This window comes from Helianthus annuus, chromosome 15 (assembly GCF_002127325.2).
Source record: "Helianthus annuus cultivar XRQ/B chromosome 15, HanXRQr2.0-SUNRISE, whole genome shotgun sequence".
Taxonomy (NCBI): domain Eukaryota; kingdom Viridiplantae; phylum Streptophyta; class Magnoliopsida; order Asterales; family Asteraceae; genus Helianthus; species Helianthus annuus.
The window spans coordinates 1176475-1203058 of record NC_035447.2 but is presented as its reverse complement, the minus strand read 5'-3'; the positions used below and the strand labels follow the sequence as shown (position 1 = coordinate 1203058).

The window sequence follows — 26584 nt, the reverse complement described above, 5'->3', positions numbered from 1 at the left end:
CATTGTGGGATGCCTTAGTTGCTAGAGGAGAAGGCAATGCAGCTGCTCGAAAATCTCGGCATGATTTGTTGAAGAAAGAGTTTGAATCCTTTCAGTTTTTGGAAAACGAGACTCTGAATGATATGATCACACGTTTCTATCATTTGATTAGTGAGATGTGTGCTTATGGAGTTGTCTCTACCCAACAAGACATGGTGAGTAGATTTGCTGACGCCTTACCTCCAAAGTGGAGTTCTTTCATTGAACTGTTGAAGCATACTGGAACTCTAGATCAAGTCAACATCTACGAGTTCATTCAAAAGCTGGAACATAAAAATGATGAAGAAATTAGGAAAGCAAGGCGTGCTCCAGCTCCTCAGAATACAGAAATGTATCTTCCAGGATTCGATGCTTTGGCAAGATCCGCTGCAGCTCAGCAACAGCAACCTAAGCTGCAGACTGCATTTGTGTCCAATACAAGTTCAAGTTCCTTTCCGTTTCCTCAGTCAACAGCTGCTCCACCACAACCTCAATTCGATCCGAGGTCTTACATTCCTGTTCCAACACAGCCACAACCACAACCTCAACAACAACAACAGCAAGCTCACTATACAAGCAATCCTCAACCTCAACCCCAAAGTCATCACACAATCCGAGTCGACAACTCAAATCTTTCACACCTTAGCATTGAAGTTGCTAAGGAACATATGGAGATTATCAACACAATGGTCAGTGCTTACTGTGGTTTGATAGCAGGTCAGCTTGGAAACATCAACATGACCAATGAAGATTATGATCAGATCGACAAGGAAGAAATGGAGTTGATGGATATTAAATGGGCTTTTGCTAGTGCGGTTAGGAGGGCGAAAGATTTTATGGCTCGAACTGGAAGAACTTCGTTGGAAGGAAAGAAAAACACGAAGTATGGGTTTGATATTAATGCCGTCACGTGCTTTAACTGTGGCGAGAAAGGGCACTTCAAACGTGAATGCACTCGACCAACAAAACACGGCAATCACAACCCTTTCAGAAACCAGACGAATGTGAATGCCCAACAAGAAAACCGTGAGAGGAGGATGGTGACAGTTAATAACAATCAGGGCCAGCCTGGAACTTCAAATACCAATCGGGCCTTGGCTGTTCAAGCTGATGAGGGATGCGACTGGTCAGTACAGTTTGGTGAAGGTGATCAGGGAAGTGGAACAGCCCTGTATGCTAAGGTCATCGAGCATGTTCATAAAGAAGAATCTTCTGGAAGCGATGACAGTTCTGGTTATTCTGGAAGTTCTGATGAAGAAGGCTCTGTTTCTGGGGATAATCACTCAGAGCCTGATGTGAATGAAGAAGGAGATGATGATATTCAGGATCTACTGAACGAAGCTGATGAGATTAAATGTCAGAAATCAATTCTGATTGAGAAGACTGCTACTGCATCAAAGGAAATGGAGAAGCTATTTTCTGAAGATGGAGCGTTTTCTTTTCAAACTGCCTTTATGGCAAACGGTTCAGCCTCTTCTAGTCAGGTAAATTCTGAACCTCCTGCTTCTAGCGTTTGTGAATCTTGTGCTGATATGAAGCTTGAACTAGAAAAGCTTCATAGTCATAATCAAAATTTGGTTATTGAACTGTCGAAATGCAAAGAGGCAAACATGGCTTTAACCCGGAATGAAAAGGAATTTAAATCTGTAATAGAAACATTAAAGAAAAATGTGTCCGAGGTTAACAAAGTAGTTTACCACAAACAAGTAAGTATAAACGAATACATTAACCTTGTGGAAGAAACTAAAAAGCAATTAGCCATTGCCCAATGCGAACATGATGCGATCAAACAGAAATTGGATAGTTATTCTAACTCCCAATTTGTGCTTGATCACATCATCGATGTTCAACAACTAAAGGGAAATCAGAAAGGCATAGGGTATAATAAATGTCCGCCCCCCTTGATGAACAACTATACCAAGATGCCTGATGAGGAGGAAATGCCTCGGTATGAACCCAGTGTGCCTCTTGATGTTGAGGAGTTTGCTACTGGCCTTGGGTTCAAACCGGACAATTCTTCAAACACAGCCTCTAAGGAACAAGAAACTTCATCATCCATGAAGCAAAGTCCTCCAATTATCGAGGACTATGAGACATCGGATGATGAATCAGAAGTGGCTGTAAGAGATCAGGATAAATCACTTAGCAAGATGAAAGGAGTAGATATTCCACGAGAGAATCACATCCTTTGTGATCCTGATACTCCTGAGGTTCCATCTGTCAAGAGGCAAGTGATTGATCCTGTCAAAGTTGATAAGACAGGTGTGTCTACTGTTAAAAGCAGTAATGTGTTGTACACTTTGGTTGGAGATAATAAAATCTACTCAGACCATGTTTTTCCAATTAAAAATGTAAATAAATCTTTAATTGACAAAGTCTTTGAAGACAATACAAACAAATTTTTGGGAAAAACACTTCCGGGAATTGTGGTAACACAATGTGATCCAATTCCTAAGGCTGAGATTAGAAAACAGTTTGGTAATCAAAAATCTCCAACCACTCAACAACCTACTGCTTCTAAGGGTAAACAACAACAACGAGCTCCAAAGCCAAAGGCTAAGGTTGAATCAAAAGGAGCTCGTTACATGAAGAAAGGAAAAGATGTTAAATTTGTAGCATCAAAAGGTACAGATAAAATTGAGACTTTTGAAAACAAATCAAACACTGATTTTGTACAACAAGTCAAGATTTTGAAACGTAACAGTGATAACAATTACACCCAACACACAAACGGGTGTGATGAAAGAGCAAGTACCTCAGGTTCTACAGGATCAACATCTGGTAGTCGATCAAGTTCTCCTAAGTCTGTTGAAAGGAGAACTTGTTTCAAATGTGGAGAAATTGGGCACATTATCAGAAACTGCCCAAATGTTCCAAAGAAGAAATTGGTTGAAAAAGCTCCACCTGAAACAGCTCACCCTCAACGTCGACCAGTTTCACCTAAACATGATAAACGAACAATGAAAGAACAAGAGACTAAACAACGACGTAAGAACATAAAAACTGTTGAAAAGGCTTTAAAACCTGAAGTTCAAACAGTTAAAAGGAAACCAAGTGTATCACAACCTGTAAAACCAGAAACTTCTAAAATTGTTTATAAAAATAAATCTGGCAGGCCAAATCAAACTTGGTTACCTAAGTCGGGTGACAATTCAGGGGGAGCAGTTGTTCTTAAAAATCATCAAGAGATCGAGCTCACGTTTCGTGATGCTAAGGGACGACCCAAGACCACTAAGGCTTGGGTCCCCATTCTCAACTGATGTGTTTAAATGACATGTGCAGGATGTTCTAGGAGGAACTATTAATAGTCATTGGATTGTTGATAGTGGAGCATCCAGGCACATGACTGGCGACTTACGGCTCCTGTATGACGTGAGAAATATTAGAGGAGGGTATGTTGCGTTTGCGGGTGATAAAGGTGGGTACATCACTGGAGAAGGAAGTATCTCCAATGGTATCGTGTGCTTTGATAAGATCAATTATGTGAAGCAAATTGATCACAATCTTCTGAGTGTGTCGCAAATCTGCGATAAAAAGTTCTCAGTGATTTTTGATGACGCTGGCTGCTATGTGCTGAAACCTGGATTCAAAATTCCACAAGAATGGATTCTCTTATCGGCTCCGAGAGTTAATGATCTTTATATTCTCGACATGAGCCAAGCGATTACTACATCTGCATAAGTCACTTGCTTTGTCTCAAAAGCCACAGAAAAGGAGTCTATATCTTGGCACAGAAGAATGGGACACATTCACTTGAGAAAGATGAACCATTTGGTGAAAAATAATCTTGTGAATGGTGTGCCTGTAAGAAGTTTTCATTTGCAAGATATCTGTGTCTCGTGCCAAAAGGGGAAGCAAACAAAGAAGTCTCACCCTTTGAAGAAAATCAACACTGTCAGCATGCCTCTTGAACAAGTTGACCGTGAAGAATAAATACCCTTTACCTCGAATAGATGATCTTTTTGACCAACTGCAAGGAGCAAGTTGGTTTTCAAAAATCGATTTGCGTTCGGGGTATCATCAACTTCGGGTACGAGAAGAAGATGTTGCGAAAACTGCGTTCAGGACCCGATATGGGCATTACGAGTTTTTAGTAATGCCATTCGGGCTGACTAACGCCCCGGCCGCTTTCATGGATCTGATGAATAGAGTATGTCGGCCCATGTTAGATAAGTCTGTTATAGTGTTTATAGATGATATCCTTGTGTACTCTCGTAGTAGAGCCGAACATGCAAATCATTTGCGTGAAGTGTTAGAGATTCTTCGGAAAGAGAAGTTATATGCCAAGTTTTCCAAATGTGCCTTCTGGCTTAGAGAGGTGCAATTTCTTGGCCACGTCATTAATAAAGATGGTGTCTTGGTAGAACCAACTAAAGTAGAGGCTGTTGTGAACTGGGTTCCTCCTAAGAACCCGAGTGAAGTGAGAAGTTTTCTGGGTTTGGCTGGGTATTACCGAAGGTTTATACAAGATTTTTCCAAAATATCGTTACCTTTAACCAAACTAACCAAGAAGAATGAGAAATTTGTGTGGGGAGTTGAGCAAGAAAAAGCATTCCAAACTTTGAAGAGTAAGCTGTCTGACGCCCCAATTCTAACCTTACCCGAGGGTTCAGAAGACTTGGTAGTATACACTGATGCTTCACATCAGGGCTTGGGGGCTGTTTTAATGCAACGGGGTAAAGTGATAGCATATGTTTCAAGGCAGCTTAAACCACATGAAAGTAACTACCCAACACACGATTTAGAGTTGGCTGCAGTAGTATTCGCGTTGAAACTGTGGCGACATTATTTGTACGGAACTAAATGTACCATATATTCGGACCACAAAAGTCTCAAGTATTTCTTCGAACAAAAAGACTTGAATATGAGACAACGAAGGTGGTTAGAATTAATTAAGGATTATGATTGTGAAATCCTTTATCATCCGGGGAAGGCCAATGTTGTAGCAGATGTGTTAAGCCGGAAGGAATACCCATCACCCATACAAGTTAAGTCAATGAAATTGACTGTCACCCCTAAACTTTTGGAGTTGATCAAAGAGGCCCAAATAAAATCCTTAACTAGTGATCCGAAGAAGGAAAGAATGAAAGGCCTAATTGGGGAATTAAAAATGAATGCCGATGGCATCATGACCAGGTATGACCGAATCTGGGTACCTTGGTTATCCGAGGTGAAATCATTATTGCTAGAAGAGGCTCACAAATCTCGTTATACGGTACACCCTGGAGCTACAAAAATGCATCAAGATTTAAAGAAAGGGTATTGGTGGCCTGGAATGAAACGCGACATTGTTAAGTACGTGGCTAAGTGCTTGACATGTTCCCAAGTGAAGGCGGAGCACCAAAAACCATATGGTAAATTACAATCTTTAGAGATACCAGTTTGGAAGTGGGAAGACATAACCATGGATCTTGTTACAAAGCTTCCCAGAACGAAACGAGGTCACGAAGCTATTTGGGTTATAGTCGATCGACTTACAAAGAGCGCTCACTTTTTACCCATACGAGAATCTATTTCATCCGAAAAATTGGTAGAAATTTATATGAATGAAATAATTGCTCGTCACGGAGTACCCGTGTCTATTGTGTCGGATCGTGACACAAGATTCACGTCTCGTTTTTGGCGAAAATTTCACGAAGATGTGGGCACAAACTTGCGACTAAGTACCGCATACCATCCGCAGACGGATGGACAGTCGGAAAGAACTATACAAACGTTGCTAGATATGTTGAGGGCTTGTGTCATAGACCTTGGGGATAATTGGGATAACCATTTACCGTTGGTAGAGTTCGCGTACAACAACAGTTATCAAAGTAGTATCAAAATGGCGCCATATGAAATGTTGTACGGTAGAAAGTGTAGAACACCTGTATGTTGGGGAGAAATCGGGCAATGGGAACTCGCGCCTAAAGATGTTGTGGCAATAACGAATGAAAAGATTGATCAAGTCCGGGCTCGTTTGAAGGCGGCGTAAGACAGGCAAAAATCCTATGCAGATAAAAGAAGGTGCCCTATCGAATTTCAAGAAGGAGATCGAGTGTTTTTAAAGGTCTCGCCGTGGAAGGGTATAATACGGTTCCGCAAACGGGGAAAATTGGGTCCTCGGTACATCGGACCGTTCAGAATAGTGGCTCGTGTTGGTAAAGTGGCATACCGGCTAGAATTACCTCCAACTCTAGACGGAATCCATAACACGTTTCACGTGTCTTAACTAAGAAGATGCCTCGCGGACGATACGGCGCATGTGTCACTTGATGACATTGAATTGGATGATAAAATGAATTATATTGAAAAGCCGGTGGCTATCAAAGATTCCAAAATAAAGTATCTACGAAACAAGGCCATTCGACAAGTTTTAGTGCAATGGCAGCATCTGAAAGGATCGGATCTAACCTGGGAATCTGAAGATGAAATGCGAAAGCACTACCCGTCTCTTTTTGGTACGTATTAAGGTTTCGGGGACGAAACCTCTTTTAAGGGGGGTAGATTTGTAACATCCCATAATTTATAAGGTTAGATACTTTAATATTTAAAAGTTTATGATTAGTTATGATTATTTTGTAAATAACCTAAAGAAAGCTTATTAAAATGTGAAGGGGTATTAATGAACAATAAACCAACATGGAGGGTAGAGAATGTAAAACTTTATAAAAATCAATTAGTAAAATTAACAACCCAGTACTTCTTGGGGGAGTGGGTCGCGACCAGGGAGTGGAGAAAGGGGGAAAACCCTAGCTTGATCAATTAACAACAAAATCAGTACGATTATGGAGGATTCATGTTACAAATCGAATGCTAGTGTCTAAATACTCACTAATCCCAGTGTTTTGAGCATAAGGTAAGATGAAATCTCATATTTTCATGTATGTTGATGAACTAGGGTTTACACCAATTCGTGATTCAGTATGAAATTAAGTTGCATGTGAGTTAGAATCAACATTTAGAAGGTGTATTGTACTTGAAAATGATTTACTAAAGACTTTGGGAAAAACCCACTTGTTATAGTATGATGATTAGTAAGTATTTGATTAGTTGAGTAAATTTTCAAGTGTAATTGTATGATAGATAGAATATTGGTGGATGATATTGTGAAGAATGAATATTTGAGCTAAAATTGGTTGAATATGTGAAATATGATGTATTCTAGGGGATTTATGCATAAACTATGTGTACATAAGGCTTGAGAAGTTGTACGCACATTAGGTGTTTGATGAAATGCCTCAATGATAATCTAAGTAGCCTTGAATAAATCGTGAGCGAATGGTTTTGTATGTTGGAAGTTAATGCATTGTTAATTGTTATATAAGTAGCATTGATACTTGAAAGTATGGTTATGAATGTAAGGACTATGATCTAAATAAGAACGAATTCGTGTAGGATCGAAAGAAGAAGGAGCTAGTTCCGGATCACAAACAAAGGCACAAGATCGAGGTAAGTTCGTTACTTACATGTTTAGTTGTGAGTTTATTGATATTGTTTCTTTTGATAATTGATATTCAATTAAGGTAGATATTTCAAATGAGAACGTGAAAGTAGGAATCTGTATCGGTCCATAGTGATTGGGTCGGTTCGGGTTCGGATGAGAAGGAATTTAATGGAAGTTTTCTCCTTGATCCGTACTAAACGGGTTATTGGAAGTGAATGAGAAATAGTTGTGTTTATTTGACTAGAATGAATTGGAATGAAATAAGAACAATTGGTAAGATATCTTGTAAATCCGAGAATATGTATTGTGATAGGATGAAAACGTTATGTGTACTACACTAATATATTTTGTTGAATGATTGTAGGTAAAGCACCCGTATGATTGTTATTGTGTCGCTCGGATACGAACACACCTTGATCACCCGTGATGCGCTTCCGCAATTTTTGTAGTAACCTTATTAGTTAAAGGCTTTTGTTGAAGTTAGTAGTGTTGAAGTTTTAAGTTTTAACTAGATGTTTGTGAATATTTAAGTAACTTAAACTTGATGTTTTGAAACGGTAGTTTAAATGTTAAGGTCTTTCTTATGTTTTTCTGAAGGTGTCGTTATTCGAGTATTTTGATATATTATAAACAGGGAGATTGTTCAAAATGCGAACGGGTCATGCCCAAATTTTAAATTTTGGTGATTAAATTATGTGTCGTTTTTGTAACTTTCAAGCATGAAATTAGAGGGTGTTTCAAGTTGGTATCAGAGCCTAGGTTTGAGGGATTCGAACACAATGTAGTGCCCGAACTCAAACCGAAAGCTCGCAAGAATGGGTGTGTTCGCTCCGAGACGCAAATAGAGGTAAAAACTTTTAAGAAAGCTTTATAGTAATTAATGTTACAAGTTATAAAGTGTTAGAAAGAGTTTTGAATATAGAAATAGTAATAAATGGTGCATTGGAATATCTAGGGGTTAGTAGAATTGAAACCGTGCACGAAAACGGTTCGGAATGGTTGAAAATATGAAGTTTGGGGTGAATTTCGCTGGGCACTACCGTAGCTTACGGTGGCCACCGTAAGCTACGGTAGGTACTGGGCAAAAAATAGGGCTGCCGTAAGACAGGAGCGAAGGACCGTAAAGAATAAATCAACACCGTAAGCTACGGTTTACGGTGACGATCAGCTGCCAAATTTTTTTTATGTTGTTGGTTTGAGTACGGGGTTTGTTTTAATTAGTTCCTAAGGCCCCGTAATCCTTTGTTAAGGTCATTATGCATCAAGAAGGTTGAAAGAAAATGTTTAATAAGAAAGAAGGTATGATTTGATATGAAATGGTCTAACAATACGACATTATCATCAAGGATGATAACGTGTAAAGTATGAATTATAAACAGAATGAAATGTGTGATAGAAGGAGTATGTATGAGTCAAGAGGGATGTATAAAAAAGAGAATTTTAATATATAGAATGAATGTTTTATGTAGATGACGGACACAAGTAATGTAGATGATGCTGAAATAGCCCGTCAAGAGGCATTCAATAATAAGATGATAGAGGCGGCAGAAAAAGTGATGAATGCCAACCTTCCCAAGTTAGCTCAAGAAGTCGAGAGCCGAGTCTTGGGGATTGTTGATGGGATGATGACTAGCAAGATTGAGGAGTTAAAAGAAATGATTGAAGGGTCCAGGACTAAAAGTAAGGAACGAAGGTGTACATATAAGGATTTTATGGCATGTAATCCCTTTTCATATAATAGGGAGGTGGATCCGGTAAAGTGCCAAAGATGGATAGCAAACATTGAAGCCGTATTTGTACGTAGTCGATGTGAGAAAGAAGATCAAGTAATGTTTGCTACGGGTCAGCTTCAGCAACAAGCCAAAGATTGGTGGGATACCCAAAGTAAAGAGATAGGGGAAGTGAGACTCCAAACTTTAACATGGCAAGAATTCAAAGAGTTGTTCCTAAAATATCATTGCCCGCAATCGGCAATTGATAGAATACAAGATGAGTTCTTGCATCTTCGCCAACAGAATGAGTCCATTGATGAAATTACCAACATATTCTTCGATAAGTTAAAGTTCTGTGATGATTTCGTCAAGTCAGAAAGGATGAAGATAAACCGGTATTATGGAATGTTGAAGGCCGAGTATAGGGAGTTCATTACCCCTTCGAAGTGTGAAACTTTAAGCGAACTTATCAATTTAGCCCGGGATAGGGAGATAGAACTGAAGCGACAAGTGGAAAGAGGAGAGAAAAGAGTTGCTGAAAAGCCATCAACTACGAATCCATCCAAGAAGCCTAAGCAGCACGACACTAGAACTAAAGTAGGATCTAAAGGTAGTATTCCCCCATGCAAAACTTGTGGAAAGCTTCACACTGGAGAATGTTTAATGGGAAAGAAGGGGTGTTACAACTGTGGTCAGGAGGGACATCCTTATTTTAAGTGCCCTAGTCCTGTGAGGACGTGTTTCAATTGCTTCACTCCTGGTCATGTAAAAGCTGAATGTCCAAAGCTTAAACAACAAGGGCAGAAAGATGAAAAGAAGAATGAAAATCAGAAGGCTCGGGGAAGAATGTTTCAGATTACTACCGAAGAAGCCAAGGTTTCACCGAATGTCGTGTCAGGTATTTTCTTAATCAACCAAATACCCGTGAATGTGTTATTCGATTCTGGTGCTAGCAAGTCTTTCGTGTCAGACGAACTTATGTGTTATCCTTCCTTTAGAAAGGAACGAATGCATGTACCCTTAGAAGTAGAAGTAGCGGATAGTAAAAGTTATTTGTTATGTGAAGTTTGTAAGAATTGTAAGATAACCATAGAAAACGAAGAATTTGAAATAGATCTCATTCCTATGACTTTGGGGGAATTTAAAGTAGTTGTAGGGATGGATTGGTTATCCCGTTATCACGCGGAAATTCGATGCGAGGCGAAAGTCATTCATGTATTCTCACCTAGCGGGGCTCGAATAAGTATTCGTGGGGAAAGAAAGCTAGAGACAAAACTATGCACGATTGTCGAAATGGTTAAGCACGCAAGAAATGAGGGTAAGGCCTATTTGGCTTATGTGGTGGATACAAGACAGAAGGTACCCGAAATTGGGGAAGTAGAAGTAGTGAACGAGTATGCGGATGTGTTTCCGGACGAATTACCGGGGTTACCACCTGAACGAGAGGTGGAATTCCGAATCGAATTAAACCCGGGCGCCAAGCCAGTGGCTAAAGCTCCCTATAGGTTAGCTCCCGCTGAGATGCGAGAGCTAATGACACAGATACAGGAATTACTCGATAAGGGTTTCGTACGCCCGAGTGTGTCGCCTTGGGGAGCCCCGGTACTCTTTGTGAAAAAGAAAGACGGCACGATGCGGATGTGTATAGATTATCGAGATTTGAACAAGTTGACCGTGAAGAATAAATACCCTTTACCTCGAATAGATGATCTTTTTGACCAACTGCAAGGAGCAAGTTGGTTTTCAAAAATCGATTTGCGTTCGGGGTATCATCAACTTCGGGTACGAGAAGAAGATGTTGCGAAAACTGCGTTCAGGACCCGATATGGGCATTACGAGTTTTTAGTAATGCCATTCGGGCTGACTAACGCCCCGGCCGCTTTCATGGATCTGATGAATAGAGTATGTCGGCCCATGTTAGATAAGTCTGTTATAGTGTTTATAGATGATATCCTTGTGTACTCTCGTAGTAGAGCCGAACATGCAAATCATTTGCGTGAAGTGTTAGAGATTCTTCGGAAAGAGAAGTTATATGCCAAGTTTTCCAAATGTGCCTTCTGGCTTAGAGAGGTGCAATTTCTTGGCCACGTCATTAATAAAGATGGTGTCTTGGTAGAACCAACTAAAGTAGAGGCTGTTGTGAACTGGGTTCCTCCTAAGAACCCGAGTGAAGTGAGAAGTTTTCTGGGTTTGGCTGGGTATTACCGAAGGTTTATACAAGATTTTTCCAAAATATCGTTACCTTTAACCAAACTAACCAAGAAGAATGAGAAATTTGTGTGGGGAGTTGAGCAAGAAAAAGCATTCCAAACTTTGAAGAGTAAGCTGTCTGACGCCCCAATTCTAACCTTACCCGAGGGTTCAGAAGACTTGGTAGTATACACTGATGCTTCACATCAGGGCTTGGGGGCTGTTTTAATGCAACGGGGTAAAGTGATAGCATATGTTTCAAGGCAGCTTAAACCACATGAAAGTAACTACCCAACACACGATTTAGAGTTGGCTGCAGTAGTATTCGCGTTGAAACTGTGGCGACATTATTTGTACGGAACTAAATGTACCATATATTCGGACCACAAAAGTCTCAAGTATTTCTTCGAACAAAAAGACTTGAATATGAGACAACGAAGGTGGTTAGAATTAATTAAGGATTATGATTGTGAAATCCTTTATCATCCGGGGAAGGCCAATGTTGTAGCAGATGTGTTAAGCCGGAAGGAATACCCATCACCCATACAAGTTAAGTCAATGAAATTGACTGTCACCCCTAAACTTTTGGAGTTGATCAAAGAGGCCCAAATAAAATCCTTAACTAGTGATCCGAAGAAGGAAAGAATGAAAGGCCTAATTGGGGAATTAAAAATGAATGCCGATGGCATCATGACCAGGTATGACCGAATCTGGGTACCTTGGTTATCCGAGGTGAAATCATTATTGCTAGAAGAGGCTCACAAATCTCGTTATACGGTACACCCTGGAGCTACAAAAATGCATCAAGATTTAAAGAAAGGGTATTGGTGGCCTGGAATGAAACGCGACATTGTTAAGTACGTGGCTAAGTGCTTGACATGTTCCCAAGTGAAGGCGGAGCACCAAAAACCATATGGTAAATTACAATCTTTAGAGATACCAGTTTGGAAGTGGGAAGACATAACCATGGATCTTGTTACAAAGCTTCCCAGAACGAAACGAGGTCACGAAGCTATTTGGGTTATAGTCGATCGACTTACAAAGAGCGCTCACTTTTTACCCATACGAGAATCTATTTCATCCGAAAAATTGGTAGAAATTTATATGAATGAAATAATTGCTCGTCACGGAGTACCCGTGTCTATTGTGTCGGATCGTGACACAAGATTCACGTCTCGTTTTTGGCGAAAATTTCACGAAGATGTGGGCACAAACTTGCGACTAAGTACCGCATACCATCCGCAGACGGATGGACAGTCGGAAAGAACTATACAAACGTTGCTAGATATGTTGAGGGCTTGTGTCATAGACCTTGGGGATAATTGGGATAACCATTTACCGTTGGTAGAGTTCGCGTACAACAACAGTTATCAAAGTAGTATCAAAATGGCGCCATATGAAATGTTGTACGGTAGAAAGTGTAGAACACCTGTATGTTGGGGAGAAATCGGGCAATGGGAACTCGCGCCTAAAGATGTTGTGGCAATAACGAATGAAAAGATTGATCAAGTCCGGGCTCGTTTGAAGGCGGCGTAAGACAGGCAAAAATCCTATGCAGATAAAAGAAGGTGCCCTATCGAATTTCAAGAAGGAGATCGAGTGTTTTTAAAGGTCTCGCCGTGGAAGGGTATAATACGGTTCCGCAAACGGGGAAAATTGGGTCCTCGGTACATCGGACCGTTCAGAATAGTGGCTCGTGTTGGTAAAGTGGCATACCGACTAGAATTACCTCCAACTCTAGACGGAATCCATAACACGTTTCACGTGTCTTAACTAAGAAGATGCCTCGCGGACGATACGGCGCATGTGTCACTTGATGACATTGAATTGGATGATAAAATGAATTATATTGAAAAGCCGGTGGCTATCAAAGATTCCAAAATAAAGTATCTACGAAACAAGGCCATTCGACAAGTTTTAGTGCAATGGCAGCATCTGAAAGGATCGGATCTAACCTGGGAATCTGAAGATGAAATGCGAAAGCACTACCCGTCTCTTTTTGGTACGTATTAAGGTTTCGGGGACGAAACCTCTTTTAAGGGGGGTAGATTTGTAACATCCCATAATTTATAAGGTTAGATACTTTAATATTTAAAAGTTTATGATTAGTTATGATTATTTTGTAAATAACCTAAAGAAAGCTTATTAAAATGTGAAGGGGTATTAATGAACAATAAACCAACATGGAGGGTAGAGAATGTAAAACTTTATAAAAATCAATTAGTAAAATTAACAACCCAGTACTTCTTGGGGGAGTGGGTCGCGACCAGGGAGTGGAGAAAGGGGGAAAACCCTAGCTTGATCAATTAACAACAAAATCAGTACGATTATGGAGGATTCATGTTACAAATCGAATGCTAGTGTCTAAATACTCACTAATCCCAGTGTTTTGAGCATAAGGTAAGATGAAATCTCATATTTTCATGTATGTTGATGAACTAGGGTTTACACCAATTCGTGATTCAGTATGAAATTAAGTTGCATGTGAGTTAGAATCAACATTTAGAAGGTGTATTGTACTTGAAAATGATTTACTAAAGACTTTGGGAAAAACCCACTTGTTATAGTATGATGATTAGTAAGTATTTGATTAGTTGAGTAAATTTTCAAGTGTAATTGTATGATAGATAGAATATTGGTGGATGATATTGTGAAGAATGAATATTTGAGCTAAAATTGGTTGAATATGTGAAATATGATGTATTCTAGGGGATTTATGCATAAACTATGTGTACATAAGGCTTGAGAAGTTGTACGCACATTAGGTGTTTGATGAAATGCCTCAATGATAATCTAAGTAGCCTTGAATAAATCGTGAGCGAATGGTTTTGTATGTTGGAAGTTAATGCATTGTTAATTGTTATATAAGTAGCATTGATACTTGAAAGTATGGTTATGAATGTAAGGACTATGATCTAAATAAGAACGAATTCGTGTAGGATCGAAAGAAGAAGGAGCTAGTTCCGGATCACAAACAAAGGCACAAGATCGAGGTAAGTTCGTTACTTACATGTTTAGTTGTGAGTTTATTGATATTGTTTCTTTTGATAATTGATATTCAATTAAGGTAGATATTTCAAATGAGAACGTGAAAGTAGGAATCCGTATCGGTCCATAGTGATTGGGTCGGTTCGGGTTCGGATGAGAAGGAATTTAATGGAAGTTTTCTCCTTGATCCGTACTAAACGGGTTATTGGAAGTGAATGAGAAATAGTTGTGTTTATTTGACTAGAATGAATTGGAATGAAATAAGAACAATTGGTAAGATATCTTGTAAATCCGAGAATATGTATTGTGATAGGATGAAAACGTTATGTGTACTACACTAATATATTTTGTTGAATGATTGTAGGTAAAGCACCCGTATGATTGTTATTGTGTCGCTCGGATACGAACACACCTTGATCACCCGTGATGCGCTTCCGCAATTTTTGTAGTAACCTTATTAGTTAAAGGCTTTTGTTGAAGTTAGTAGTGTTGAAGTTTTAAGTTTTAACTAGATGTTTGTGAATATTTAAGTAACTTAAACTTGATGTTTTGAAACGGTAGTTTAAATGTTAAGGTCTTTCTTATGTTTTTCTGAAGGTATCGTTATTCGAGTATTTTGATATATTATAAACAGGGAGATTGTTCAAAATGCGAACGGGTCATGCCCAAATTTTAAATTTTGGTGATTAAATTATGTGTCGTTTTTGTAACTTTCAAGCATGAAATTAGAGGGTGGTTCAACTAGTATGAAAGTGAAAAGTATGGTTTGGTGAGTTAAATGCATAAATATGAGCAAATACCCTTAACGGGTCAAAATAAGCTTTTAAGCGAAAATGGGTTAAAAAGGGGTGTGAGGTATCCGGGAATGAGTCTTTATGATAGATAACCTTGAAATTATTAAGTTCATAAGAAGTTAAGGTCAAACCAACAAGTTATGTTGATATATGCATGAACGGGTCAAAATTTGGTAAAAGGGCAATAAGCCGAAGGCTTAAAAGTCCCAAATTTTGGTAATCCAAATATGAGATTTTTACCTCATGTGATGGAGGATTAAATTACGATCACGTAGGAAAAAGAATCGGGTAAAACGGATGCGTAGTTTGAAAGTTATGCTCGTTTCCGTAACGTTTGGTCCTGGTGCAAAGTTGCTGTCAAAACAGGGGCTAGGTGGGGCGTCTAGCCCCTAGGTGGGGCGTCTAGCCCCCCCTGAATCCCAAAAGTTGCCAATTTTGTTTGTTTGACCCGCATTACTTGTCTAAACTTGTTATTTAACTATAAAAACTAACTTTTAAGTTGGTTTTGATCATAGGTGTATGTCAAGAATGTTTACGATATGTAGACAAGTATATGTGAACGTATGTATGTAAGTAAGTATTGTACGAGGATAGATACGTGTGTAGGTGCTTATGTAGATAGACATATAGGTGCGTAGGTATGTATGCAAATAGGTATGCATGTATGAATGTACGTATATATGTATGGAGGTAAATACGTATGTAGGAAGTATGAGGATAGGATGTATGTATGTATGCATGTATGTATGCAAAGTTTCAATGAAAATGACTAATGTTATTGTTAATCGTGTACCTTGAGAATGAGACGTGATGCAGGTTAAATGTTGAAGACTCATCAGAATTTAATGTAAAAGGGCTAATGGAACGAAAAGTATACAAGGTTAGATATGGCTTATATTTTATAATGTGCACTAATGTCTTGAATGTACTTGGTGAGTGCAGGTTGTACAAGTCAAGGAGGTTCGTCAAGGATTGGAGATCGAAGACCGAGTCACTAAACAGATTGTACGGGAACGTTAGTGTATGTAATGTCGAAATCTTACTATTTCGTAAATGAGAAGTTTATGTAATTATGTGTACGACTTACTTTAAAACGTACTTTCAACCAAGTTAAAGTACTTATAAGGAATGAAATTTTTAGGCATGAAATTCCGCTGCGACTTTTGTCAAATACGTATTAGGGTCTTTCATACAGGATCCTCGACCAGATAATAATAATAATAATAATAATAATAATAATAATAATAATAATAATAATAATAATAATAATAATAATAATTAGGTACACTAACATACGGACTTTGGAATTAAAATTGATATGCAAATCACAACTATTACAACTATAATAATATAAACATAAATAATCTGTTTTAATGCAAAAATATAAGTGAAAACCAAGTAATAATAAAATACATAAATGATAACCTAACAAAAAGTAATTTTTTTTTAAATATATGTCTTGAAAACTATATGTATTCAACTCGTGTAATACAGGTATTTTTTAAAAATATAACTTTTTTATTTACTTAGTGTGTAAAATCTCATGTGTTCAAAATTATATCATATGCATTCAATTTACAACATTTATGTACAAATACTTATTATCTATTATCTATCTATATTAATTCATAACATGTGAATGTGAATGAATAGTGACTTTGTTTTTTTCTTTCTTTTTTTTTATTTTTTAAGTTTTTAATTTATTCAAGAAACTAAATAATATGCATCTTCAATCAAATAGTTTTTCTTTCGTATATAACTTTCGTTCGCTAAGTTTTTTTACAAAAACTAAATATGTGACATAATTTTTTTAATCGGGTTGAACCGGGGCCCACGAAAAACATCAATACCATATTGGCATTGTTAGAACATTTAATGGTATTCGTTTACTATGGTTTTCAATAGATGTAAACATTTGTCGGCATACTTATGGACTTAACATGACTTTATTTTTTAAATGGTCTCTTTCGGTTGTGATGTATTGCAAAATACATCGGTATTCGCGTCGGTTTTAGTCGTTAGTTAGTTAGTTTTAGTGTCGGTTTAGTTTAGAATGTATATACTTTTGATTTATTTGTGTTTCCAGGTCTTTACAGCCAAAAGGAGCGAAAACGAGCCAAAATCTGGAAAGGCGGAAGGATGGAACGGAAACCGAGGAGTCGGGAGCTGAAACGAAGCGAAAAATGCAGTTCTGGAGCTTCCAGGCGGCCCGCTTGGACTTATAAACATTCCCAGGCGCCCCGCATTAACTTAACAAAGAAATCTGAGTTATTTAAGTTCAGGCGGCCCGCCTGAACTTAAGATCATTTTCAAAGCGGGCCGCGAGCGTGTTGAAGATGGTTTCTGGTATTAAGCCCTAAGGCGGCCCGCGTTAACTCGTCCATTACTTCCACGCGGGCCGCGTGAAGACCCTAGGTCGGCAAAAAGTCGCGAATGGCATGGATTTTAGGGTTTTTGGGTTATATATTGATGCATATACATGCACAGCCGATGATCTACGAACTTGGACGTCTTTGGGCGAACTTTGGCTGCTGTTTGAAGAAGATTGAAGCTTTCGGTTGCTAGGAATCATTCGGGTAACATCTTGGAGCATTCGGGAGTGAAGATTCGGGTTCCATCATCCTTATCTTGTCGTTTTCGTTTGTTAAACTTTGTTACACAATGAATTCAGATTATTTAATGATTTTGATTACGTTTTTGAACATGTTTAGCGGCTAGATTCATTTACTACCTAGACATGGATGAATGATTGCTTACGTTTTGATTATATTACGGATTTTTGAATGCTATGGACTAGTTTATAAATTGTAAACGGTTTGTTCTATCAGTTAGATGTGTTTGCATGCTTGATTTTGTTTAATGATTAATTATTGCTTCGCATGAATCTTGGTGACGGTCTTTATCACATAATAGAATCATGCTAGGTTTTAGGTTTTGGTGACTGTCTATATCACGTAATAAATCTAGAATCTTTAGGGTTAAATCGGCCGATAAACCTTAGAAGTAATAATTGGTAATTTTATAAAATCAAGTGTTCTACTAATCATCAATAGCTGTAAGGTGCGAGATTATTGCTTGGTCTAAATGATTAAACCGCAAGGTGGGTCCTTCTTAGGAAGTTAACCTTTTGGCTGCTGTCTAGCAAGTCTAGCTGAGAAAACAAACCTATCCTAGGTTTAGGTCTCGTAAGGGAGTGAGCCTCGTAGGATACTTTTATAAACCCATTTAGATGTCTTGTAAAAGAGTCTAATAACCGGTAAATTAACAACCTTTAGGGGATCTTAGCGTGCTCTTGAGAAGGATTAGGGGTCCTTAGATTTCCCGAGGGGTGAGAATCCCAAGATCCCGGTTCCATAGCAGACAACTTCCAATTATAATCATAACTAAAAGCAATCAGGATTCCTGTCTAGGTAGTACCTTCATCATCTTTGAGTTCGGCTTTCGTGTGAGTTCGTGCCTTGTCCGTCTGTTCGTCTAGTTAATTTAGTTTAATTTTAATTATAATTTTAGGATTTTTAGAACCCCCCCCCCCCAAATCAATAAACAATTTAGTGTGTCGTGTCAGTTTAAGTCTAGATAGAGTCGTAGCGTAATCAGTAGAGTCTCGTGGGTTCGATACTCGGACTTACTTTAGCTTTACTACATCGATCGGTTCACTTGCCGATTGTGTGGTTTAGGGTTTAGGTTGAGTCTTACTTTTATAAATTTAAAGCTTAGAGAATCTAGAATTAGGGTAATTTAGTTAATTTTATTTAACCTATTTTCAGCACATCAGGTTGCAATATTGAGTGTTGGTACTATATCAATACCGTAATGAACCAGGCCAATGTCGACCATATTTCTACCATTAACGTTATTTTTTCCACTACGTCTACGATTCATGTAAAATCTATCAGAAATCGGGTCGCCCTCGCCACGAAGCGCGAGTGTAACTTGCTAGTTATTGTTATAACTAAATGTTCAAATAATCTAATTATATGTTATAATTATCTAATTTACAATATTTATGTACAAATAATTATATTGTAGTTATAATTAAATTTTGAAGGGGATAAGACCCAGTAAGTTCAACATATGTTATATATTCAATATGTTATATATTCATTTTATTATCATATGTGGCATTTTTTATATAATGGAAGTGACGTTTCAATGGTAAGTCATCCAAAATTTGGTTTAACCGTTTTTTTCTCATATTAAATATTTGATTTCACGTGTCAACTTCTAATGATCTATATATTTTAAGAATTATCACTATGTTCCCAAGTCATTTAACATGGGGAGGTGAGGGGAGAGAAAGGGAAGGAAAATTTTATCTTCAATTTGGGAGAATGAATATATGGTTATATTTGGTCATATTTTCCTTCCTTTTCCCTCCCCTCCCTCTGTTAAATGAAACTCGAGAAAATGGTTTTTAATATTTCCATCTCTTTTCCCTCCCCTTCCCCTGTTAAATGAGTCTCGGGAACAGAGTGTATATGACATAGGTCCCTAATCTATATATATAATAAATGAATAAGGTTTGGGACACGTGTCCTCACATGGTGCAACCTCACTAGATTTTTGGCGGGAAAATGAGGGAATTGTCTAATTCTTACACGGGATCCGTTTATTGAATCCAAACCCGCATGGATTGACCCGGGTATATAAGGAACTAACCCTATTCCTTTCATTCAACACCTCCTCTTCCTACGCCTCTGTCACAAACCCTACTAGCGAAAATCCAACACCTCCAACACAAATCAGTTTTCTTCGTTGCGATTCCTACACTTCCATCACAAATCAGTTTTCTTCATTGTGATTAGTGGAAACACTCAAGATTCCAACGATTCGGCTTAGTATTGTTTGTTCGGTCACAATCTAGACCAGAAACCCTAATTTCATGGCGATGCGGTTTACGAACAAACAGGTAAAACCTTGCAATTTTGAAATCAATAGTTTTTTAAAATTCATCATAATCTTCGTCTGTTCATCTTCGTTTTTTTTTTTGTTCTTCGTGTTTTTTTTTGTTACAGATCTGTGGATAGAATGCCCTAGCCGCCACCTCCAGCAGTCAAGGCTAGGGTTTCGACAAGTTGATCCTGAGCAAGTCCAGTTTTGATGGTAAGTTTTGGAGTTTTGTTTTGCTTATTGTGTTTGATTTTAATAAAAACGTTCTTCGAATAATATACAAAACTTCTGATTTTTTTAAAGGTGAACGTTGTTGATTAATTAACACTCATTAATCCATCCGAACAAAATTCTATTTGATTTTAGAAATTGTTGCCGGTTTGTTTATAGTAATCGAAGATTGTTTTGAGTGTAGAAATTGTTTGATCATAAACAGGTTGTTTTTTTTTTTCAAAAAGGATGAACCATGGCAAGCCTCTTGGTGCAGGTTAGTCTTCTGACTCGCTTGGCAATACGTTTTTAAAATGCGTTAACATCGACTTAGTTTCAAATTTGTGCCATGCTAAAGGAGCTATTGTTTTCAATGATGCAACAGTTCCCACACGTCTGAACGACCTTGCAACTTTAGTTGTCGGGACACACGTACCAAAGTTTCGCAACCTTCATCGCCAACACAGTATTTGAAGCCACTGATAACAGTACCATAGCATCAACGACAGTGATTTACAAAAGGTGTTGTGACCCGTTTTCAACCTGAATCCATATTGGCCCTTAATGATCCACAGTTAGTTGTTATCGCATATTTCTCGAGCTAAGCTGACCTTTAAACATATCGGGGTTTTCGTCAGCCAAAAAACTTTAGCATTTAGTGGTAGCGCGTGGCTACGGTTGTGCGGTGGCTGAATCGGGTGGTGATCGGCGGTTGATTTATAGCCGTGAATGGTGACGTATAGCTGCCATTCTGGTCAGTTTTGGGCTGAAGCCTTGAATACATTTCGCTTAACGGGTCGTGCCTTGACCAGGTGAGCGGTTTAATATGTTTAATTTTTAAAATTTTTAAAAATATGTTGTGTCATAAGTTAAATCGTTCTGGTATAATACGTCAAATTTTAAAAGATTAAAAAGCAATGAGCATCATGTTTTTATTTTTAACGTAAGTATTTTACATAGATCTCTACTCTTTGTTGTAAATTTGTAATTTTAGTGTATTAACATGCAAAACATGGCAGGTTCATGTGCGGACACAAGTGAGAAAGATGCAATATTTAACTATAGGAGGAAGTATCTACCCACTCAGCAGGTAATGAAAGTATATTTTACATGACCTGTTTAATTACTTGCGTCGAAAAAACTTAACCTTAACCCATGACCCACATAACCAGTCTAGATGTGTCAAATGGGTTTGCAGGTACCTTCTTTGCCATCTTACAGTTATATGATGAGTTTTTTTTTTCCTTATGTTTGTAATATCACAGAGTGAATGCCAACAACAAATATGTGAGATTCACCTTTATTATACTACATGTTTGTTGTTATGTTATGTTATTGATTTTGATGGTCTAATTTTGGTCCAGGGATGATGAAGTGTCTTCCAAATACAATGTAGAGTACATTGCTAGAGGTGACTATATTCTTATGATCTGTGCAAAAAGGTAAATTGTTATACTTTATGGTACCGAGTCTAATTTCTACTATTTTATTGTAGGTGCTAACTCAGAATTCAATTCGAGTAGCGCAGGTAAGTAGTAGGACGGTTGTTTTGTACTTTTATCTGGATTTATGTAAATGAAAATCCTGGTTTTTCGGTTTTGTGCTTGTCATCAGTGGTTACTTCAAATCCCGGGCGCAACATGCTATATGGGTTGTATTGACAAGGACAACTATGGGCTACAAAGGAACACTACACATTGCCACTGTCGTGCTCTGCCGCCGATATCCATTGATTTGAACACGCTTCGTTTCTCCATTGAGTTCAAAAGGTAAGGGTTTTTTTTCAGTCATTCATAAGGAATGTTTAGGGTTTTTCAATATTTTATTAGGAATTTAGTTTAGATAGTAACCTTTGCCAAATGGTGTGTCATTATTCGTTCTTTTTTTCTTTCCCACGTTATTTACAGTGTATATATACGAATGTTGTTCTGAATTCAGCGTATTATTGCATTTGGTAAAGTGGTGGTGTGTTTAGTTGAATTCCAATTTGACGCAGTTTCGATCCCTCTGAGGTCAATGCAACCAGTTCCAGGTGACTCTTGTCTGGTTGCAACGGAAAATGGATTCACGGTCGCTGCATTGTGATTATCTCCGCCAGTCCGACGGATGACGGCCATAATTTAACCTAGGGTGGGTGATCAAAGTGAATCTAGCCGCATCAAGCCGCCGTGGTTACGCGATCTGGAGACGGGTAGGATTTAATCCGAGTTTTCGCATCGCTTGAGGTAAGTTTCTGGTTTACTGGTTAATGTTTGTAGCATTTAATATCTTAATATTTGATTTGCAAAACCATAATTTGTGGTCAATATATAGGGTGTTAATGGCGCCAACGGTCGAGAAACGTATGATAGCAGTTTCGTCTGAGAAGCAACTGCTGCTGATAATAAAAATTATGTGGTTACGAATTCCAATTCTTCATCGAAGGTGGAGGTTATTTGGTCTTATCTTCCAGGTATTTTCACCAATATATAATGCGATCCCGTTGATTTTTAGTTAATTATCAACCAATAGTTTCATGATCATTTTAGGACTAAGATTGTTTTCCCAACTTGTCTTTTTTGAATTTTAGATATGATATCAAGGTGAACAATCACATCCTTGCTGAAGATAAGCATTTGCCTATGTAAGTATTCTTCACCTTTATTACACTACATGTTTGCTGTTATGTTATGTTATTGATTTTGATGGTCTAATTTTGGTCCAGGGATGATGACGTGTCTTCCAAATACAATGTAGAGTCTAATATGGTGCTGTCGGTAAGTCAAAACATGTTCAGGTTGAAGCAAGTCATTTTTAGGATGGTTCAAAATCGGACGCTTTTAGTACAGATAAGAGGCGTTCATATTTATTATTTTAACTTATTTTTGGGCCTTATCTAAATCTTTTGTAGTTGGGATACATTCCCTTTGTCCCAAAACTATTGTCCATCAAAAAAAAGGACAATTTAATATATGTAAAATTAATATAATCAGCTAGACGTATGTCAAGTTTACCCTTTAATTCCATATGATACCAATTGACAATAGCTGAGACCCGAGGTAAACAAAGCTTTGAAGACTGCCTATACTGGCAAACTCATTGGTTCTTGTCTAGAGGCTAAGGTGTACCTTCAACATTCTGATGATGATAAGCTTGCTAAGAGATTAAGGAATATGTGTGAAGCTAAAATTGATGACGACTCAGTGCATTGCATATTCATAATATCTCGGGTATTAACATCTATGTCTTTTATAATTTTTTTAGTTTTTTAATCTATATTTTATTAAAAACCAAATCGGCCCTGATGCTAATAGTTGTATATGTGTTTATAAATCTTACATCTTATGAATGGGTGCTGGCGAATTGCCTTTAAAAACAATAACGTTGGTGAGTTCCACTCATTTGCATATGAATGGGTCAATTTGGATGATGTTGTATCTCAAACTGGTCAGATTAAAATATATAACTAATAAAGAGAGAATGGGTCGATCTTCAACATATTATGTGTTTATAAAGAGTTTAAAAGATTGGATAAAGGTGGGTTGCAAGTCAACCAAGCCCATTTTAACCCACACTAAAATTTACCCATTGAACACCAATAACCCAACCTTTTCGACACATCCATTTTGCAACTTATAATTTTTTTTATTTGTAGTCTGTTTAACAAACTCTCTCTAAAAGAATAATTAATTCAGGGCCATTATTGTTTTGGGTTAACCAGAAGCCTTTCTGACTTGAACATCGGTTAGTCAGTTTCCCAACCTATATGCCTCGCCCCTGTTTACGACTAATAATCTTTTCTATTTGTCATTCATTTCCTATTTCTCTTTGAAAAAAGGTGGTTTCGTTTATGTTCATAAGTCTGATTGACAAATATTGTACAACTGGGTGTGTAAACCTTCAATTCCGGGTATTGCCTACCAAAAGTAACTCAAACGTGGACTTTAATTGATTTGCGAGAGTGCATTCTCACACTAGGTGCATAAACCACATTAGTAGGATGTCTTGATGTTGGATGGATGAAGGATAATGTTGTAAGACGCATCCGTAGGTTTTCTTGGGGTATATAAGTCACCATTGTCGTGCTCTTAATTAATAATAAACTTGTGTTCTCTGTTATTGCATGGAGTAGCGAATAGCAAATTCACCATTGATTGTTTAAAAATTTAGCAAGTGGGCTGTTGTGTAGTAAAAAAAAGCACATGAGTATGAGTATGTTGTAATGATCCTCAGTATTGTTTATCGTTTTTGAAAAGGAAAAAAGACAACCAAAAGAATATATATACACAAGTTGGTAGGATGTTACACTTTTAAGATGAAAAAGATCATTGAAGCCTTCCTTTACAAAAAGCCTTCCTTGGTACAACTCAGTCAATATTCGTACGATTTCCATGCTATTTATTGGGTCTGGAGGTATAATGCAATCAAAATCTACTTTCAAAGTAGAAAATTTTCGAGTTTATAAAAAAGTTTTCTTTTTTCCGGAATTGCAGATCGGGACAAACAACACCTGTCTTTGCATACTATGTAATGGAACATGGCACCATGGAAGAAAAGATTTATAAGCGTCAGGTAAATCCTATCTATGTAGAGTTTTTAATATCAACCCATTCACATATGAAAATTGAATTGGTTGTTTCAGGTTATGCTGTATCGTTTACGGGTCAAATATGTAAATAAAAACAATTAGCTTAAGGGGAGAAATTTGCTTGAAGTGTATTTCAAATACATCAAACAACCTATTCATGTTAACGAAGTTCTAGATATTGAATATGATGATTTTAAATATATCCATTTAAACAATTATCCTTTTAAGTTTTGATACTGGGAGTTTTAATAAAATAAGAATGATTTTGAATTTAATAGTAGGAAGCCAAAAGGATTAAAGGCCATCAAGCTAACTCATTAGGTTTGGGTATTATATTATAAACATCTTAGATGGGCCCTTACCATGAGATTAAAAGTATTATATTATGAATATATGGGTCATGACAGGTAACCTTTTGGTACACGTTAGGTTGACATGAAAAATTTTGTGTCCATATTTGTATATTATTTTTCACTATTACTTTTTTATAATATTAATCTTTTGACTTTTCGAAGTCTAATCCTTATCTTTTTTTAGAAAGGCAAAATATGAGGGTATCTGTATGCATACTTATGTCCAACTAAACATATATATTGATTTGACACATTAATTTATAAGTTGAAGACTTGAGTGGATGCAAGATGGATTGAGACAAATAATTCTGGATCAAGGAACAAATTGATAAAGAAAGAGGTAAGGTTTTGACCTTTTAGCATACATGTCATCTAAAGTGGTTGGGTTCCAAGCATCAGTTCAACTCGGGTCTCTCAATGATGTGGAAGGCAAGTAATAAATGTGCTATCCTCAAGTCTTAATTTCAAGATTAGCCGGCATGTCTGTTAATGATGCATACATGTATATGTGTAATCTTTTTAGCCACTTAAGATCTCAACTATTTTTGCATGATCTCTTATTTTTTGTTTACTTAATAGTTTATTACTGTAACTTACTTTCAAATTTTCATACGAAGCATGTCGCTTTTATCATAAATTTTGTGGCGAAATATTGATAACTACACCGTGCTTATAGTTTTTTGGTTCACCCAGGTGGACCCCACACCCAATTAATAACTAGATTTCATTTTAAATTAATTAAAATAAGGATGAGTGACATTTTATCTATTATCTATTAAAAGGGAATTAGCTTTACATGGAAACTTTGAATACATATAGAGGCAAAGTTGTGATACTTATGAAACCGAACTAAAAATTTGTGGTGGAGAAGGGAAAGAGGATACTTTAGAGGTTCAAAGTGTTATTTACGTACTTTTATTTATTGTAAATTAAATTTTCCTAGCCCGGGAAATTCCCGGGTGATAACAACAAACATGTAGTATAAAAAAGGTGAAGAATACTTGCATAGACAAACATGTATATCTGCTTTTTTTATAATTTCATACTCACCCAATTTTATAATATCAAATATATCTTATTCTTTACCATTTATTGCATAAATAATGATATTTGATCTTTTTTTTTATACTTACCCAATTTTATGCTTAATTTGTCATGCAACTGAAGTTAAATGAAAAGTCATTTGATGTAGCAGCTGGAATATAAAATTTACCTAATTTGGGCTGGAAATTGAGATTAAGAAAAGTAGCTTATTAGCCCACAAACTAAATCACTTAGGGGTTGTTTGGTAGCCTCTTAATGACCATTCAGATGCTACCTCTAAATGATTTAAAACCTCTGAATGAATAAGAGATAACCTCAAGTCTGAATGGTTAAGAGAAAACCTCTGAATGGTAAATCATCACATGTCACATTCTTCCACCTTCTCATTGGTA

General features: G+C 37.3%; 2 long non-coding RNA genes across 20 annotated transcripts; both read left to right on the top strand.

Moving 5' to 3' along the window:
• Positions 1-6730: 6730 nt before the first annotated feature.
• LOC110909827 lies at positions 6731-14922 on the top strand. Its single transcript, XR_004881395.1, has 4 exons — positions 6731-6856; positions 7396-7449; positions 14286-14339; positions 14699-14922. It is a non-coding gene; the product is annotated as an uncharacterized LOC110909827 (long non-coding RNA).
• Positions 14923-19811: 4889 nt separating this feature from the next.
• On the top strand, positions 19812-25740 carry LOC110909824. 19 transcript variants are annotated; one of them, XR_002575672.2, is made up of 14 exons: positions 19812-20037; positions 20144-20231; positions 20455-20505; positions 20614-20750; positions 20867-21040; positions 21248-21318; positions 21593-21639; positions 21724-21756; positions 21843-21997; positions 22225-22453; positions 22542-22680; positions 22798-22851; positions 22933-24620; positions 24701-25740. It is a non-coding gene; the product is annotated as an uncharacterized LOC110909824 (long non-coding RNA). The 19 variants fall into 19 exon arrangements; XR_004881394.1 differs by having other exon boundaries at positions 20614-21040; positions 22933-22984; positions 23322-23437; XR_004881392.1 differs by having other exon boundaries at positions 20614-21040; positions 22933-22984; positions 23322-24620.
• The last annotated feature ends 844 nt before the right edge of the window (positions 25741-26584 follow it).